The sequence below is a fragment of the Pinus tabuliformis genome, chromosome Q, assembly GCF_031772625.1.
Source record: "Pinus tabuliformis cultivar Carrire ecotype Pingquan chromosome Q, CPIR1, whole genome shotgun sequence".
NCBI lineage: Eukaryota > Viridiplantae > Streptophyta > Pinopsida > Pinales > Pinaceae > Pinus > Pinus tabuliformis.
In genome coordinates, this window is record NC_142296.1 from 1,374,517,129 (window position 1) to 1,374,537,229 (window position 20,101).

The following is a 20,101-nucleotide window of genomic DNA, read 5'->3' on the forward strand; positions in this document are numbered from 1 at the left end:
TCGTATAGTATTTTTCTCAAGGGTTTTTTCGTGGACAACCATCCTAGCTCTCCCAAAGCTCACATTTCAATCGAGTCTTTCCATTGAATGAGCCATCCTTGCCTCACTTTGAACCCTAGTTTAGATACACTAAGCACAAGTGATGGTTACTAGGACTCCTCCAGTCGACGAAAATCCGAGAAGAGAAGGGGACATAGGTTGTGGTGACAATAGGCCTTTGTCCCAAATAATTGTTGTGCCCTCTAGCTCAAGCCTATATACTAGGCCTGCTAGTTTGTGCAACAACAAGCGATTTTCATCACTAATAATAAAAGTAATCATTCTTCTTTGGGAGCTTGGGGATCATCCACTTGGCATTCCACTCCTCTCTTTTGAGAGAAGGATCGTCTTTGCATGGTGTTTGATTTTATCTCTATTTCTCTCTCGAAGTTAGTTCTAGTTTGCTAATTTCTCACATTTTCATTTCATGCTAATTCCATGCCTTCTATCATTTGATCTTACGGTGAAAATTTCTAAATCTTTACAAACAGAAATCCTACTGTTGTTACTGGTTTAGCATATCCTACTTGTTATTTCATTCAACAAGTTATTTAATTTATAAACAGTGATGAAAAACACTACTGCGGACTACACTCACATACCGATCATAAACTTAAACGATAAATGAGACAAACACACAAGGGACAATAGATAGAGGGTTTGTATTAGTAAGCAAGCAGAATATGAGTACAACAGGTTGCCTCTCACACCGGCTAACCTTTCAGAGAAATCACGACAGCAAGAAATACATACGAGGGTTTACTTTGTTCTCCAAGTCACAACTGATCCACTGAGTGACTTGACTCCGACAAACGCTACTAAATCCCAGCACAATCACTGCTTGGGCCAGCGTCTTGCCTCTAGGAGATTGTGTCACCCCTTTTGCTGGATCAATTTGCTGGAGGAAGACTGTTGTTCAACACTCCCTGCTCAGGACCTTGCTTCTTCAACAAAATCTCGGACTTCTGACGAATACTCTGCACTGCCACTGCAAGAGACTCTCCTGGCCTGCATCATCATTGCGTGAGCCCCTTCGTGGGCTTTATAGGCCTCTACGCTGCTTCTCTGCCACGTACTATTTGGCTTGGAACTCCTATCCGATCCAAATCTCTGCTTCTGCCCCTCTCACTGCAACTCAGATCACTTGTTCCATTGTTTTCCCAATTTTGTGAGAAAAGTAAATGTTACCCACCATTTTGTGGGTAATATCCCTAGGAGAACTTTTTTTCTCCAAGATGGTCCCCAACTGATAGCCAACAGCCCCTTGCAGCCACCAGCTAGCTCATAGTGCCATTCTCCGTCGCCTGAGCTAGCCATGTGGTCCCTCGCCCATCTGCCATGATCATATGTTTGAAGGTGGGCCTCTCGAACCTAAAGGTATGCCTTGTCATTTGGAAATTGAGTATTGTAGTTTGCTTGTCATGGACACTTTTGGGCATGGATTAATGGGGGGATACAACAGAAATAATGGGCTAGGTCTGTGGTCTTGTCCCCTAGACCCCTTTTAGGTATTAACCTTGGATTCTAGACCCATGGGATTTCTTTTACTGACCATTTGGCTCTAGGGATGGTATTTCATGAGAAACTGTGATTTTGGTAGCGTGTATTACCCTATTCCATTCATTATTACCCCGTTCATCACTTCTCCCACATGGGTCCACATTCTTCCACTGGGTCCACATAGGGTTAACATGCCCCTTTCCCTTGCCCACACCTTGGGTCATGGCCTGGAATGAAACCCGGAGGTTGATACAGCTAAAAAGAAAGATAAAAGCATATATGGCCATTTTCAACAGGAAAAGTTACCACAAAATGCAAAATATGGTCGGGACACACACATTTAGCACGTGGGCAAAAGCCAATACATGAGCTCTACCCCATCATCGTGGCTATCACCTTGGTTCCTACACGTTCTATGAACCTTCTTCATCATATAGGAACCCATGATTGTCCCAATCCTTGGTGGACGATGAACCGCCCCACTTTAAGAAGGGGAATTCACAGCTACATCTTATACATTATGCTCTAACCCCTTGAGCCCCGAGCGGTTAATCAAAGAAAATCATAAAAGGGCAAAAGGCATATAAAGAATGGTTGAAAAGTCAAGGTCGAGGCACCTCATGTACCATGATTTCTCCCTCTTACACATTATAAACCCAGGTGTGGGCTTGTTGGTTGCCCTTGTACCCCAACATGTGACCCGGGGTTGCCTCTTTTCATTCCCTATTTCATTCACCTATTTGTTGTTGATTTGGGGTAGCATGGAATGTGCTCTAGCCATGAAAATTGGTGGAGAGGCTAAAGCACAAGAGATTCCCAAGACCCAAAAATGGTTTGAGGAAATTTTGCCTGGTTAGAGAAATATTAAAATAATTAATATTTTTAATGGAGTTCCTAAGTCTAAACTAAGGAAAATTAAAATATTAATGGTATTAATATAAAACTAAGTGAGAAGGTTCTAAATGACATGGACAAAGCCAAATCTAATCTTAGCTGTTGATTAGAGATTTGATCTCGGTCGTTGAAGACTCAACAGGAAAAATATAAGAGGAGGCTTGAGGGTCAGTGGGAAATACACCAAGTTGATCAATCAGTTTGATTTTTTGGAGCGGGGTTTGTTGAGAGAAATCAAACTAGTGATTAGAGTTGCAGCGAGGGGCAGTGAGTGCATAGCAGAGAGGCAAAGATAGTGCCAGAAGACTAGCGCAGAGGCAGAGAAGGCTACACAGAGCCAATAGGAGCCATGCAGAGGGCCAGAGTGACTGCGTAGAGGGCCTGCGTGAGAGGGCCAAAGAGCCAACGTAGAGCATTAGTAGGCTGACACAGAGGGTTCTAGATTGACGCAGAGGCTAGGAGGGCTGACGCAGAGCCTCAAAGAGGCGTTGGAAAGATTTTCGTGGAGCAAACTTGCCGCATATCTTCTTCTGAAGAGTGGTATTACTGCCAGATAGATATCTCTGTTGGGTGACCTAGTTTGGCACCCTAGTTGTACTCAAGAAAAGCTGCTTAATAATAAAACCCTCAGAACTGTTGCACCAATTTTCCCAAGTTGGATTTTTTCGGGGATGATTGTCCAAAAATAACGACGTCCCTTATGTTTGTCTATTCTTTCAATTGATGATCTGTAGATGGTTGAGACTATACTTGTGTTTATTTTCAGTATTTATATGGTTAAATAACTTGTTAAAAAATTAAACAAGTAGGTGAAATAAACCAGATAGTGTAGGAAAATTTCTAATGGGTTAGACTTAGAAATTTCAACATCTATCACATGCCACTGCCTTTTGAAGGATGTACCTTGACTATATTATCCCCTTTAGAAGTAGAAACCACCTAATAGGATTATTGGTTAACCCCATTTGGAGTTTAGGAGACATTGACACATCCTGAAGCCCATTATGGAAGGGCATGCCATTATGAAGTCCCCACCTATGGTCCATGATTAGGTAAGCTCATTTACTTGATTTCTCTAATGACTTGTTGTACTGGAAGGCTAGGGGACGCATTGGATCTTATGCAGGATTGCAGATGGTCTCCATCTTCGGTTTGGTCTCCCTATACAGGGTCCTAATCCTCTAGAGGGCTACATTGGCACATGTAGGGTGAGCGTCGAGAACTATGGACCTCCACAACAGTAGATTGCACTCCATGGATCCCCAACCATTCAGAGATTGTTCATGGTTCACTTATTGGACGAGGAGGATGCACCTAATCTATCATGCCCAGTGGGCCCCAAATCTACACGATACACTTGGCAGATGATCCAGGATTCGCACAATGATGTTGCATCACCTACACCATCATCCTAGCCATTGTAGGTGATCTATAGGTATCTTTGATTTGTTTGGAGACCCATGAGGACACTTTTTTGCCCCCACATGTCATTTGGAGCACCACAGGTTATTACAAGAGGCCAACCCCTTATCCACTGCTTTTTTGGGTCCTATTCTTCATTGTGGCACCCTTGGACCTCATTAGGCCTCTTAAAGGGCCCTACGACATGCATAGATTATTATTTGACCTCTTGAGAGGCTTACTTTTTCTTTTATGAGCTAGTTTGGTGGGCTTGTCACCAAAATTTGAATTATTAGAACATTATTTTATTTTCGGGGCTTATGTAGGCCATGGAGGCTAATTCGAACTCCTAAGTTGTGTATACATACAAGTGAGATGAGCCCATTTGCTCATCATCACTTTGGATTGGATCTTTTCTCTCTTGAGAATTTCACACTTTTTCTAGAGGACGAATTGGAGCTTTATGGATGAATTTTGATGTATGGATATTGGTCTATCTTATCTTGGAGCTTCTCTTTTGTCAATTATGGATTGTTGGATATATTCTGTTACATGTTAGTACATGCTTTTAATGTTATTCTTGTTTTAATTTGTCATATACATTGGACTAGGATTTTCGCCATTTTTAGGGCTAATTGCTGCATTCATTTACTGCTTTAAATTGTGGAATTTTGTCTCTATTATAATATCTCTAAATGTATGGGCCTTGACCTAGAAGGCTATGCGAAGTGGTCTTGAGGCCTCCTTGACTAGGAATCAAGAAATCCTACTCATATTCATCATAGACTCCATTCTCCCAAATATTAAGGCATTGATCTACCAAGAGGTAGTCACCAAAAATCATATTCTTTCACCTTCGAGGTCTAGCCAAGTTGGGGCACCTAGGGCATCAATTTCCCGACAAGCTAGCCCTCCAAAAAGTTTGATCTCCTAGGTTCTCTTGCGTTGGTGTTTCCTCAAGGTCACCTCCAATTTTGAAGCCATTTTGACAGTGGAATTGGGAGAAAAGCCAAGCCCTAGCTCTGGGATCAAATGTTGCCTTAGCATCCCCAAGGCTAGTGCCTCATAGGATCAAATCAACACCTTCAGGTAAAAATTATTTCTTTGATCCTTCCCCCACCTTGTCTAGGGTAAGAACGTCATTGGTTGCCATACTCATTCCTCCTATCCTAGACCGGGTCCACTTGGTCCCGTGTGGTCCCATTCCTTTGAAAAGATATTTCTTCAAGAACCATCCGGGATACCAATTACAATAAGGATTTTAGGAATTGATAAGTTCTTTCATAAGTCATTTCCCATAAACCTAACCCCTAAATCCTCCTTCCTTTCCCTAGAAGACATTGTACGTTGCTTAGAAAGCAAGCAAGCCTTATCTTTCTAACTCTTAAGGAAAAGGGATTATTAGGGTCACTCCACATCATTTCATTGACTTATCCTTCATCGGTGACTCCATAATATACTAGGTCTCCTCCCATCGATGAAAGTCTGTAAATAGAAGGGAGCCTTAGCTGAGGTGACAGTGGGCTAAGTCTCCATTTATTGACCTTGGCCTAGCATTTGCCGTTTAGGGACCCCCTTTAGTTCCCCTGCTAGTTTGAGTTGTAACAGTAAACATGTGACCATGCAGTTAACATATGGTTAAGACCTATGTTGGAATTGTGGCACGTGGGTAGACTGGAGGGACTAGGTGGATAGTCATTAATGAAGCGAAGTTTCTCCACTTGAGGCCCCTTCCTACTATCCCTATACTTACAAGGGTAAAAGTTGAAAGAAGAAGTCTCACCCAATGTTTTAAAAAACGGCTGAGCCCGCCGAGCTCACCAAGCCAGACCCCCAGTCAGTCCAGCGCGACAGGAAAAACAGCCGGTGGCTGGTTTGTTACCGAACCGACTGGGACGACCAAGCTAGTCCCCTGGTCCATTTGTTAAGGTGTTCCGGTTGGTGGATGGGGAAAGATTGGCTATGTGTTGGAAATACTGAGAGGGGGGTGAATCAGTGTTCCTTTTCAATTGTTACTTTTACCAGTTAAATCAGTTATATTTAGAACACAAAATGAACAATAGGAATAAATGCTTTTATTAATATAATCTTTACAATAAATCAAGTACAATATATATAGGGCTCCAACCCTTGATGAAGACACCGATCTTCAATTCCCAGGCTCCAACCTGTTGCTAAGCACCAACTTGGTCTTTTGTGAGGCTCCAACCTCTAGGGCTCCGACCCTATCTTTGTCAAGGCACCAACCTTGGATTTAGGAGCACCAACTCCAAGGACACCAATCCTTCCAATTCTGAGGCACCAACCCCAAGGGCTCCGACCCTATCTTGTCAAGGCTCCAACCTTGGATTTAGGAGCACCAACTCTAACGACACCAATCCTTCCAATTCTGAGGCAACAACCCCAAGGGCTCTGACCCTATAGTTTTGCTTTGTCAAGAAATGTTTTGATTTATTACACTCAATGTTACTTGGGAGCGGGAGCGGGAGCGAAAACGGGAGCGATTTTTTAAAAATATATATATTTTATATTTTTTAATTTTTGATACATATATGTCAACAAAAACATGTAGAATGATGAATTAGATATAAAAAACATAAAAAAAAACATAGATTGATCATTGAACCATATCACATCAATTATCTAGATTCTAGAAATTATAATCTTCATCAACCATGTCCACAAGTTAGTAAAATACATATTACAATTGCAACATATTGAGTCTCGTGAATCATGATTCATCACATTCAATCTTAAAGTTTCAACTTCAAGCTTTCAAAATTGACAATTATCTTCATTGATCACCAAAGTTGTACTTGTAAGCTAAGTTTAACCATTACAAGAAGTAATATCTTAGATATTTCTAAGTCCTAACTTCTAACTGTTAACATGAAATGAAATATTATAAAATGAAACATGAATAATGAAATGAAATGAAACAACTTTAGTCTTTCACGAAGCATCATATTCATAATTCACAATCATTACCAATGAGTTATAATTGCCAACTTCAAACTTCAAATTTTCATTGTCACAGTCATATATTGTTTACAAAAAATATCATTATGATATGAAAGAGTCAAGAGTCAAGAGTCAAGAGTCAAGAGGCAAGGACTCAAGATTCAAGGACTCAAGACTCAATAGTTATGAAAACTAATAGAAACTAGAAAAGACAAGTAAACTGTAAATCTACATGTGGCCCTTGCCACGAGAGTCTCCAGGAGTATAAGCAGGTCGTGGTGGTCTTCTAGGAGTCTCCCGCACAGACCGACGACCAGAACTAGAAGGCACATGCCCTCCACGTGAGGGTGTAGATGGAGGTGGTGACAGCAAAGGAACAAGACTCAGACCTCAAGCACTGCTACTGGATGGTGGAGGTGGAGGTGGCATGGCTGCTGCAGCTGCAGCTGCTTCATCTTCATCCCTTATAAGTTCCTCTTCCAGTTCTTCAAGATGCACTATACCATCCTCCAAATTGTCATCCTCTAGGTGATTGTCCCAAATTTTATATGTGGGATCCTTATAAGCCCGATCACAGTAATGACTAAACAACCTCAAGTTGTAGTGCACATAAACCAAGCTTTCTGCTCGGTTTTCATTGAGTCTGTTTCTTTTCACATTGTGTATGAAGCTTTAGGTGCTCCAACACCTCTTTGCAGAAGAAGTATTCACAACCTGTGATAGAACTCTTTTTGCCAATTTTGGCAAAATTCCATGGCCACCATATGTTTCCCATCATGTGAGAGAATCAAATCTGTCTCTGTCTTCCATTGCATGGAAGGTACCAAACAAACCAGTGCCACTGAAGTATTTTCCTATTTCAAGGCGCACAGCTGCACATTCCTGCCTGTCAGGTATCAACTTTTCTAATGCTTGCAAATATCCACTAGTTACCTCTGCATCTAAATGGGGTTTGGTCCTAATCCCACCCCCTGGTGCAGGTTGGCCCAACCAAGATGTAGGGTAGTATTTTGGCGTAAGGATATACGCCAAGCAATGTAGTGGAAGATTAAGTCTATTCCACCGTTCACACACACAATCATGAATCAGTTTGTACAAGTTGGGATCTTTGTTATGAACAATATCTTTTATTTGCCCCAACATGGTATCCATTTGCTCATACACCTCGCCAATCACTGGTTTGTCTGTATCTGCAAACCGAATCATGTGATAAATGGGCTTGATGAAATTCAATACTTGCCTCACACTTGTCCAAAACTGACCATCAAGAGCGACCTCCTCCACCAGTTCAAAACCTTACCTGTCAGCTACATTTATAGCCCTTTCCTTTAATACCTGCCAATGTGGACTTGACACCATGCTAGCCAATGACTCTCTTACCTTCAAAAGGTGCCTGAAGGTGAGGTAATAGCTACCAAATCTGGTCTTCGCAATCTTCAACAACTCCAATCTCGAGTGATTGCGGAAAAGGCCATGGGTATTGCTATGATTTGTAATAAATTTTATCATTTGTTTGCTTTTCTTGTAAAAATCACCAATCCATTGGTATTGTGCATTTTTTCTTGACAACATCATGCATCAAAAGGTTCAATGTGTGAACCAAACATCTAGACCAAAATATGTTGGGGTATTTATCCTCAATAATTGCTCCCACTGCCTTACAATTAGGAGCATTATCAGTGATGACTTGGATGACATTGTATGGCCCAATACGGTCAATTGTTTCAAGTAATGCTTCTGCAATGTTGATGGCGGTCCTGAACTCGTCTAAGTAATCATGTGCAGTTAGAAAGATGGCACCACTAACAGACACAGCAAGAACACTTATTAATGGCTTGCCTTTTACATTTTGTCCATCCATCAGATATAATGGACACCCCATGGTCAGTCCAAGAACTTGTCATTCAATTCAAAGAATGTGATATTTTTGCCTTTTCATGATCAAGTCCAACGGTTCTTGCCTTGTCATACCCAGGGCTCTTGTATCCTTTAGGGGCATCATTTATGGCAGAAACCATTTCGTGCCAATAAGGTGAGCGAAGAACATTGAATGGTATCCCACATCCATAGAGAAACTTGTAAACCTTTGAATCCAGATCATTCTTACACCCCTCATCAAGGAAATCTGATATGGTTCTACGCCTTAAACCTGATGACCCTGTGCCTCCATATCCACTGCCTTGGGAGGATGTTGAAGGAGTTCTTTGTGCTTGTGATTGTGAGCTTGGTTCAAAGAAACCCCTTGATTTTTTTGATTTGTATTGGGCTTCATGCTCTTCCCTTATGTATTTGGCTCTATCCGCTGCTGACACCGCTGGACAAGTTTTGATTCCTATTTGTTTGTCTCCATCTCATGGCCTTCTCTCGCAGAGGTGTTTTCTGGCATGGGTGTATGAACCTGTGTAATCATTGTTGCAATGGGGGCAATGAAATTTAGTGGTTCCCCCCCCTTCCCTGCTTCAGGCCTGTTAACATATTTCCACAATGGGGTTTGGTCTTGTTTAGTTTTTTTAGAGTCATGTTCACCCTCCTCCAGCTCCTCCTCACCGGGGTTTTCATCAAATCCACTTTCTCCAGCTTCTTCATCCCCCTCTTCATTTTGGCCCCTCAGTTTCCTACTCTCCAGCACCATAATAACCATAAAAGGGACCAAGAAGAAGAAAATCCCAAGAAATATAGCCAGGTCCATGATGTTTGATATTTGTAGGCTTTTGAATCTGCAAATTAATTTAGATTAATTAATTTAATAATTTTAATCTGTTAATTTAATTTAGATTCATGATTTTTTTACTAAATATAGTTAATAAACTAAATTACTACCTAACTAAATTACTAAGTTACTTACCTCTTTGCAGGCTTGCTCCTCGCTTCTCCTCGCTCCTTTGCTCTTGCTCTCCTTTGCTCTTGCTCTCATTCAAGTGATAATGAAATGTTTGTTTGCCCCATTGAGTTTTTAAAACAATTTTTTTTTAATTGGATTTTTTTTCACATCCGCGGCTTTTTTTCCGCCCGGATCGCTCTCGGCATCGGTCAATTCACTCTCGGAGCGAATATTTAACGCTCGGGAGCGATCGCTCCCCGATCGTTCCCGAGCGTTAAATATTCGCTCCGGGAGCAACGGGAGCGATGCTCCCGATGTCGCTCCCGAATTGGCAGGGAACACAAATTTTTTTATCGGGAGCGTACTCCCGACCCGCTCCCGCCCGGAGCGCAGATTGGGAGCAGGAGGGGGGGGGAGCGCTCCCCTTTAACACTAATTACACTGCTCCAAAAATCTTCTTCACTGTGTTCTGTCAATCGACAGCTTCACTGCTACATCAATGACAACCTATCTTCATATGAAGGAGTCTTCACAATTCTTCATATTGCCCAAACAGAGTCTACAAAATTACCTCATGATAATTTCAAATAGCCATGATGATCTACAATAGTCTTCACACAACTTCAATGTGTCTACAATGAACTGTAATAAGTTTTGTACACAAACAATTCTCTGTTTCAACCCTCTGTTCTAACTATTGCGGTAACTGCTTCAGGAATACTTCAGAGGTGTGAACGTCGTGACTTCACGTTATGCGTTCAATTAGAAACAATCCTATCTATGCAGTCCTTGTAACAGATCACGAGATATGCTTTAATGGATTCATCATAGGTTCGATCTTTTAATGAATAACCCAATCAAATGAAGCTCGACCTTCGGATTTCTTCTTCCTCTGCTGAACCTCCAGTTTCTTTCTTCACTCGCTCGCCTTCGGCTTCGTTCTTTTCTCTGTCTCGCTCAACCTTCAGCTTACATTCATTGTTTTTATTTTCGCTTGTCCTTCAGCTTCCTTCGAGTTCACGAGTTGTGAACTGTTTTTCTTCTCTGTTATCGATGCCCGAGATCCACGCCTTGAAGTGAAGTGTTTTAACTCATTTTTGTACGAGTTTCACCAATGACCGAAGGTCACATCTATTGGAGGGAGGCCGACTTGTATATTAAAGATATATATCGGAGAGTCTTTTGTTAATATTCGACAAATTATAACATAGCCTTGTTATTTACGAAAATCACATCAATAGAGGTCCCCACATGCCACATCGTAGCTTTAATCGCAATCGCAACCTTGTGGCTTCACGATATAACATCCTAATACCCCTACTGTCGATGGAGCAGATGCGATATAGTATAAAGTAGATGTTAATAAATCTGTCGGGTCCACCGCGTCGATCGCAATCCGCGGTTCAAGGTCCACCACTCTATTGCAATTGGCGTTTTACCATGACATCCCGTTAAGACTTGTGATATGAAAGTTCTGATACGCAGATGTGATATTACATTGAGTCATATTATAGTGGTGCAGTTAGGTCCACAATAATATTGCAATCGGTGTTTTAACGTGACATCCTTTAAGACTTGTAGTGCATAACTTCCGACGCTATGGACACGATAATACAATAAACCTGTTTCGATAGTCCTATCGGGTCCATATATTATATCGCAATCAGAACTCCAACATGACAACAACTTTTAAAAGGACTTGCGATGTGGCGGATGCGGTGTTATATTAATTGTTATATAATCACGTCAGGTTCGCACCTTATATCGCACATCGGAGGTTTTGGGCAGTGTTACATAACTTAATATAATGGAACCGCTGATAAAGTTCCTCCGATATAAATTCTCCAATGCGGTGTTATTACATGGTTTTATTCTTGGGTTCTTGCTCCTGTGACTTCTCTTCACTCTTCCGCTCTTCCGATAGTTGTTTCTCCTGTGGCTTATCTTCCTGTGACCTCCGATAACTCTTCTGAAGAACTCTTCCGATAGCTTTTCTTTGACTTTTCCTGTTCTTGACTTTCAGTGGCTTTCTTTCTTGGGTCTACTGCTTCTATTTTGTCTGTATATATATATTCAATCCACTTGGCTCCTCCATCTCATTATATCATCATTTATCAAACTTTCATCACTATGAGCATTATGATCAATGGGCATCAATGAGCAATCATGTATCAAAGAATTTGCCATCACAAACACTGCCATATTGACATCAATGACAACTTAGATTAACACTATGAGCTTCATTTATGAGGCTATGGATCAAGGAAAGGAGCAAATAAAGGTAGCATACAAGGATAAAGTGGCCAAGTATGGGCCCATTTGGGAAATCATTGATCGAAGCTGGAACAATCAATTCCATCACCCTATACATGGCACATCTAACTAGGTTTTTTCTGAACCCAAGGTATCATTAAAAAGCTCGAGACAGAAGCTTCACTGGGGAGGTTAGCAGTAGCCAGTACTACTAGTGCCTAGTGATGTTTTACAATTTGATTTTGTTGTAGAGGCCATTTAGAGCCTCCTTGGTTATGTGTTTTTGTTTTGATCTCTATATCATGTATGTATTGGACAATGTACTAGGTGCCATTTTGATATAATGGATATATTCATGAGCCTACTTTGATCATATGTTGTCTTCTCTCAATATTCTAATGTATTGTCTTTGGAAACATGAATGAAAATCTTTAAAGTTATGTTTTTTCATAAAAAATTAAATATTTAATGTATTTTTTACAACGACCGATGTTGATCAATGGTTTTCATTGATGTCAACCCAAGCAGCACCAGGGGCTACCCTGATCTTGCATGGGCATTTTGACTCGACAACTTACTCTATTCTGAGTCAAGGATCTTCTAGATGGATTCTACTCGTCGAGATGTTTCCATTGACAGCACGCCAAGTAATTCTTCACGGTTTGAGAGATATTCATGTTTGAAGTTTGTAACCCCAGTTAGTGGGTTAAAACCCTATGGGGTTGTGGCATGGCACTCATAATTGGTTGTGGTTATTGAATAGTCAATATTTAATAAAAACAAATTGCTCCTAAAATCCCTGCAACGTTCACCTGTTGAGGACCCTCTCAACTCAAGACATTCATATAAATAATGACCCTCATATCCTCCTCTAGTGGGGATTTTGTGGCTTCAAACATGTCATCATGGCATTTTCGCGATAAGTTATTTTCTGCGAAGCTTCAGAAGCTGAAATTAAAACCCATTTGAGCCAAAATCTTCATGAACCTCGTGACTGAATTTCAGATCTTGGTTCGCTATATTTTCGGAGATATGATCTGAGGAAGTTAGGGTTTTTGTAGGCTCCCGAATTAGATGTCAAACAGGTGACATTGGGAAAATCATCATAACCCTCTCTCTAAGCATTGGATTCAAATTTCGTAAATAGTTACAGAAAGAGGACGGATTGTAGTTTGTTGAGTAGCGTTTTAAGAGCCAAAGGTCACAACAGTGACACGTGGCACTTCGTACAAGTTCTCTCTACTGAACTAGTCTATAATCAGGTCATCGTGGGAGATTGGGCATAACTCTTTCTTGAAAACTCCAATCTTGATCAGACCTGTGGGGTTGGAAAGAGAACTTAGAGGGCTACCACAGGAAGAAATTTCAGATCTTAGAGATCCAAAATTACGTAGATACAATAGATTCAATATCGAGCTCCTAGAAGGCAAGAAAAAGCATGCATTCAAGGATCACTGCAGTAAGGACCACACATCAATAGTCAAGGGTCAATCTCCTACAACAAGGTATGTATGATTAGTGTTTACATTTGAATTTTAAGTATCACCTCTGACATATGTTTTTGCAGGAATATGTAAGTATATACAGTGTCTCGGTTATATCTCTATGTCTCTATATGTCACAATTAGTTTTTCAGATGTCCTATTCTTGATACTACACATTTTATACTACATATTCTTGATGCTACACCAAGTTTGCTAAATCTATATGATGTTGTAAGTTCATGGTACTTGTCTTGTCATAGTTGATAAAATGGTCTTTGTTGTTGTACTTAGAACTTGGTTCATCACAAGTCTAGGGTCTGTCATCAGTTTCTATTGTATATATCTTTAGGTCAGTTTTGGATATAGTCTTGCATAGAGTCCAGGCCTATATCAAGAGTGGGAGTCTTTGTCTACTGCTACAACAAGTCAACAACAAAAGTGACAAGCACACTTTAGGTATGCATTGTAATTTTAATTAGTATTTATTCATTATTATGCACTTACATGTGTTTTGCAGGCAGAGGTAAGTTGAAGAGTATTTTGTTTTGTTTTGTTTTGGGTTTGGTTTCGCTGGGCAAATTTTACATAGATTCAAGCGCAGCATCAAGCAAGCATTCAAGAGCTCTAGTATCAAATCAAAGGAAGCATTGCGGCAGGACATCATTTGAAGACATGACAACCATCTGTATATTGTGAAGAAGTGTCAAGGCCAAGAGTCATCATTGTAATGTTGTAAAAGAGTCATTTATAAAAGTGTCATCATTGGAAGAGTCATTATTGTAAAAGAATCAATCAGCCTAGAGTCGAAAATGCATTGTTGGGAGGTATAGGAGTCTCTGTTGGGATGGTGTCATGGTTGGGTTGCAGGTCATAATGCGATTGGGTGTTTGGTCTAAATCATTGTAAATCATATTGTATCGTGGATCATTGTCCGTGGTACGAGAATCCACACTCTTGTCTCATTTCAATCATTATAGGGTAGAAAGGAGGTGCTAGGTAGGTGCATGAAGTTGCCTATAGGTTGGAGTCCGTGAACACTTCAAGGTGGTAGGTATGTCTAGGGTGTTGGGGCATCCATTCAGTTGATTACTGAAGAAACTAGGGCGTTGGGGCGTCCTTCCAGTGGGAGATGGAGAAGAATGTTTTTCTAGAATTCTAGGAGTTGTTGCTTTCATTTCAGTTGGGGCTGAAGATTAAAGAATTTATTAGAAAAGCGTTCAGTGGTTTTTGACCCGAAGGGGATTTTCCACCTAAAATTTTTGTGCTTATTGTGTTCTTTTATTTACTATTATTAATGCATAAATATTAATAATAATTGAAGATTAACTAATTCTCTGAAAAGATTTAAAAGTGCTAATTGCTAAGGAATACTGATTCACCTCCCCTCTCAGTATTTCCAACAATTAGTATCAGAGCTTGGTTCTTTTAATAGAAGTCTAACAATTGGAAGGAGATCATGGAGTATACTAAGAATAGAGTTCCTTTGTTCAATGGAAATAACTATGCACTTTGGAGTGGAAGAATGCAGGTTCATTTGCTAGCGCAAGGATACGAAGTATGGGAAATTGTTGACAAAGGTTTCACATCGACCCAAGATGAACAAGGTAAGAAAAATATGTTATATGATGCAAAGGCTTAAGATCTTATTATCAGTGGGCTTATCGAATCTATTTATCTTAAGGTATTGAGTTGCAAAACTGCGAAAGAGGTATGGGGCAAGCTTGAAAATATATATGCAGGTGACTCAAAGGTGAAAGAAGCAAAGCTTCAAATTTTCAGGGCAAAATTTGAGAACCTCAAAATGAGGGAAGATGAAGATATTGTTGCATACTTTCAGCGTGCTGATGAAACAAAAAATACATTGGAAGGTTTGGGAGAACCTGTTGAAACGAAAATTGTTGTCCGAAAGATCCTCAGAACCTTGCCAGCAAGATTTAAACCTAAGGTATCTGTCTTGGAAGATAGATCGAATCTCACCAATCTCAACATAGATGAATTGCATGGAATTCTTACGGCATGTGAAATGAGGATTGAAGAAGAGGATGGCACATCTCACTTAGAAACAACATTTGTCGCATCCAAGAAGAATAGTAAGGACAAGCAAAATCAAAAAGCAAAAACTTGCAATTGTAAGGCTGAGGAAAAGGAAGAAGATGAAGAAGAATTCTCTGATAAAGAGTTTTCCTATTTCATGCGGAAAATGAGAACAGGTACGGGAAAATTCAAAGGTAAACTTCCATTAATATGTTTTGATTGTGGTGATGTTGGGCATTTTACAGCCAAATGTCCTCACAAAATGAGGTTGTTACGAAAGGAAAGAAAAGTCCTAGGAAGTTCAACAAGCAAGGCAAGAAGAAATGGTTTAAGAAAAGTTTCTTCTCCAAAGAAGATAGCTCCTCATCCGAAGAAGATAGTGATAACGAAGAAGAATTCAATGGAAGAGTATTGTTTATGGCCAAGCACAATAAGGAGACGAAGAAGAAGAAATGATTGAAGTCGAATTTCAAAACGAAGTAATCAGGGTTATCAAAGAGCTCAAGGCCGAAAAGAAGCATGTTAACACTCTTGAAGACGAATTGAAGACAGAAAGGGAACAGGTCCTCAATCTTAAAATCAAGGTTGAAGAATCACTCAGGAAAGAAGTAAAGGAAACCAACAAGGAGAGAGAAGCATTGGAAGCTGAAATAGTTTCTCTACAAAAGGAAGTAAAAAGTGGAAAAACTCTTCAAGACTATGCCAATAGTTCAAAGGCTTTGGACAAACTCATCAATAACCAACGATCATACAGTGACAAGACTAGTCTTGGTTACAAAGAAAAATTCGAAAAGGAGTCAAGTCCTTCTATGACAACTAAAGAAGATGGATATGCAAGAGGGGTAGATCCCCCAACTAGATCAAGAGATCAAGACTCGTAGGAAGAGCCTTGGAAGACAATTCCTCGAAGAAGATTTCCTCCCTGGTACCAACCCATCTTTTATGGTCATTGTTATTCATGTGGAAGGTTTGGACATAGAGCTAGAGAATGTCGCATGTATGTTTGGAATGAATATAATTCCAGGAGATCCTTCAGAAATGGATATTCCAGAACTCAGCATAATATCAACAAATTTGATCATTTGAGAGATGATGTTGAATGTTACAAATGTAACAATTTTGGACATATGGCTAGGGATTGTGAAGTTCCAGACAGGTACAACTATTATCTGCAAAACCCTAGAAGAAAATTTGCAGGATTGCGAGATAGACACTGTTAGTGTCAGTCTTTACAGCCTTCCTCCAGTGATCAAATGTGCTCTTACATAGTGATTTTGAAGTGTCAAGGTCAAATTTTGTCATTTCAGTGAGTCTTCAAGCAAAATTTGGTCACTAGGCATTAGGTCTAGGGTTTGCCTAAATGTCAGTCCATGTCACTATTCAGCTGAGTCTATCATCATTCATATGGTTGTCATTATCATATCAGTGTCTAATGAGTCATTTTACACCTGGTCCATGCTTCAGTTGCCACCCAGGCAAGGTCATTTCCCTCTCCTAGGGTTTTGAAGCCAATTTCTCTTGGATGGTCAAATCACCGGCAAAACTTGTTTCCTGATGTTCATACACCTTCCCCTATCCTTAAAGTACCTTATCAAACACTTCCCATCCCTTAGATCCGCCAAATTCCTCATTTTTGCACAAACCCTAGTTTCTAGCTACAATCTGGCAATTTTCTAGGTTTGGCCTGTGTTTTGCCCTTTTCGACCCCTTCCCCTCACTCAATCACTGAGATTCCACTTTCCCCTGTTTCCTAACATCCTTCCCCACTCCCAAAAATTTCCCCAAGAATTTAGAAGCCCCCTATCCCCTTCATCTCGCACCATTTCGACAAAATTCCTTGCTTCACACATCGGGACAAGTCGCACTCAAATGATGTTCCAGAGCAATCAAAGATGAATTTTGCAAAACTGAGAGAGGTTTTTGTCCACAACATGCCAAGGAAGAAAAGCCTCTTTCACTTTTTACACAGGTGTCATGGTTTGAGAGAAATGTCAAAAATACCGGCGAGAACAAAGGTGCTCCAAGGACGGTTGGCCAAAGCACAAAAACGAAGGAAAACGCCCGATCCACTCCAAACTTTGGCCAAAGCCTCTTTGACTCAGCATGGTACTTGATTGGGGACTCCCAGCCCAAATTTCAAGAAATTTGGAGAAAATTTTGTCATTTGTGAATTTTTTGTGCAATTTACAGGTTTTTCCCAAGAACTGGTCTCACCCCGGGTGAGACCAGTTTGAAGGGCTGCTCGGAATTTTGAAAACTTGGCATTTTTGGAAAGGGAATTCAAAAAGAAAAATTACCAATACTTGGGAGAAGCCTGATTTTGAGTTTTGAGCCTCCAAAAGCTCAAAATACATCAAAAAAATGACTTTCTGCCCACTTTTTGAGTTGCAGAAAGTGACCTTGGGAGAAATGGTTTTTGAGGGGTCAAATCAACACCAAATTCAGAAATTCCACTTGGGATGGAAAGTAGACAGGCCAAGCTTTCCAATGAGCCATCTTGCACCTGATTTGGACCAGTGGAACCCACTCAAAAACAGCTGTGAAGGGGCGCGACCAGAACTTCCAGGGGCGCGACCAGAACTTCCAGATTTGCCAGAATTCACATTTTTGGTCAAAAAACACTGTTTTGACTATGGTTGACCATTTTTACTTGTAGATGATGGATGAATGTAATATTTTCATGGCACTTTGGTAGTTTTTATCTTTCTTTACCCTTCTAGAAGCTTCCATGATGTAAAAAGTGAAAAATTAATGCATGGATGAGTTAGCTAAGTAATAGAGGCAAGTTGTTGGGCTGCCTATTTTCTAGTTCTTAGTTTAGAATTAGTTCAAACTGCTCCTAGGAAGCTGAGCTCGACCCCTAGAGGTGGGGAAAGGAGTTAGATGGTCTAGATGGTCTATATTATGCTCTCTCTTTCTCATTTTCATGGTTGGACTCTTGTGTAAGGAAGCTGTATTGTATATTGTGCATCTATTTCTGCAATTGAAGGCAAGGAAAGCCAGGGTTTTACAGACATCTTTGAGGATTCTTGTGGATCTGATTGTTGATGGTGTGTTCTCTACATGTTCTTGTAAGTTTGTTTATGTGTTTCACATCTCTCTTATGCTTCTAAATTGGACAGATGAAGTGGTAAAGTTTGAACTCATGTTTGGACATGCTCAGCTTTTTAGTTTGTTCAATTTTAATGTTTTCTACTGTCTAGAGAGGATTCGAATTGTGTGTTTGCCCTCTTTAGCTTCTCCTCTATCATCTCTGATCATCCATCTCAGATTAAGACATCAGCACTCATTCCTACCTTGCCCCTTAGATCCCCCTGTGAAAACTGTGCTCAATCCCCGCACCTTGAATTGCACTTCCACCAATTGCCACCAAAACCCCCACAAATCATCAAATCAAACCCCCTATTAATTTACTAGCCTAAAATCTTTATTTTTAATTGGTCAGCCTAAACATATTGAAAGATCTACCGAATCTGACCCGAGAGAGCCTTCTCATACCTCGTAGGGCTAGCTACGAGGTGAAATGGTTTGATGTAGCCTTGAAGATTTACCTTCCTCAGCCTAGGGTGAAATCTCAAGCGCTAACAGACACCAAACAGAATCTTCTATGAATAACATCGAATGTTACAAATGTCGAAACTATGGACACATAGCTCGTAACTACAGGTACAAGATGGAATCAACCATGAATGAAAAGCTTGATGACGAGAATAAGAAGGTTTGAACGGGAAAACAAGTACATGATGAACAAGTACAAGATGAGCAAGAAAAGCAAAAAGGCAATAAGGTCCCAACAGTTATGCTTTCACAATTCATAACGGATTGTGAGGAATCAACAGCTACTTCGGTTAATGACTCGAGTCAAGACGGTCTGCTAAATGACACACTATTCTGAACAATCTAGCTTATCAACTCCTAGAAATTCGAAGATGAGGAGTCTATGCAACAATATATGACACAAGTCTACGATTGATAGGCAGGTAGTTTGAATAAGACGGCAATTTCATTACAGGAGAAGAATAGTTGAAGTATTATATATTCAAGAAAGGAAGCAATGACAAGCAATCTCTATGTGAAAGTGGATCAAGACAATCTAACGATTATCGAGATATCTCAGCAGGATAAATGAATATTCATATTTCAAACCAAGTACATCAAGGAAATTCTCAAGAAATTCCAGATGGAAGATTGCAAGCCAGTCCTTACCCCCATGGTAACATGTTGTAAGTTAAGCTTAAAAAATTCATCAAAGGATGTGGACCAAAGGTTGTATAGATCCATGATTGGTAGTCTCCTATATGTGACATCCTCCCGACTTGATGTGATGCAAGCAGTTGGACAAGTAGCAAGATTCCAAGCAGCACCAAAAGAATCTCATATTATTGCCATCAAAAGAATTCTTCGATATCTTAAGGGCACAACAAAATATGGTCTATGGTATCTCAAAGGAAATGATCTAGTTATCCAAGCTTATACAGACGCAAATTGGGTAGGAAGTGTTGATGGTCGTAAGAGTACCAGTGGAGCAGCATTTTATCTAGGTGGTTGTCTTGTTGCATGGTTAAGTAAAAAGTAGTCTTCAATCTTGTTATCCACAGCAGAAGCAGAATATGTCACGGTAGCAGCTTTTTGTACTCAAGTTCTTTGGATGAAACAAACTTTGCAAGATCTTCAAGTCAAGTTCGATGAGCCTATTCCCATCTTTTGCGATAAC

At 40.2% G+C, this 20,101-nt stretch overlaps 1 protein-coding gene across 6 annotated transcripts in view; it reads left to right on the forward strand.

The window, feature by feature from the left end:
* LOC149225026 (uncharacterized) overlaps positions 1–20,101 on the forward strand; it is a 424,173-nt gene that overhangs the window by 295,584 nt on the left and 108,488 nt on the right. The gene's annotated exons all lie outside the window — the stretch shown is intronic.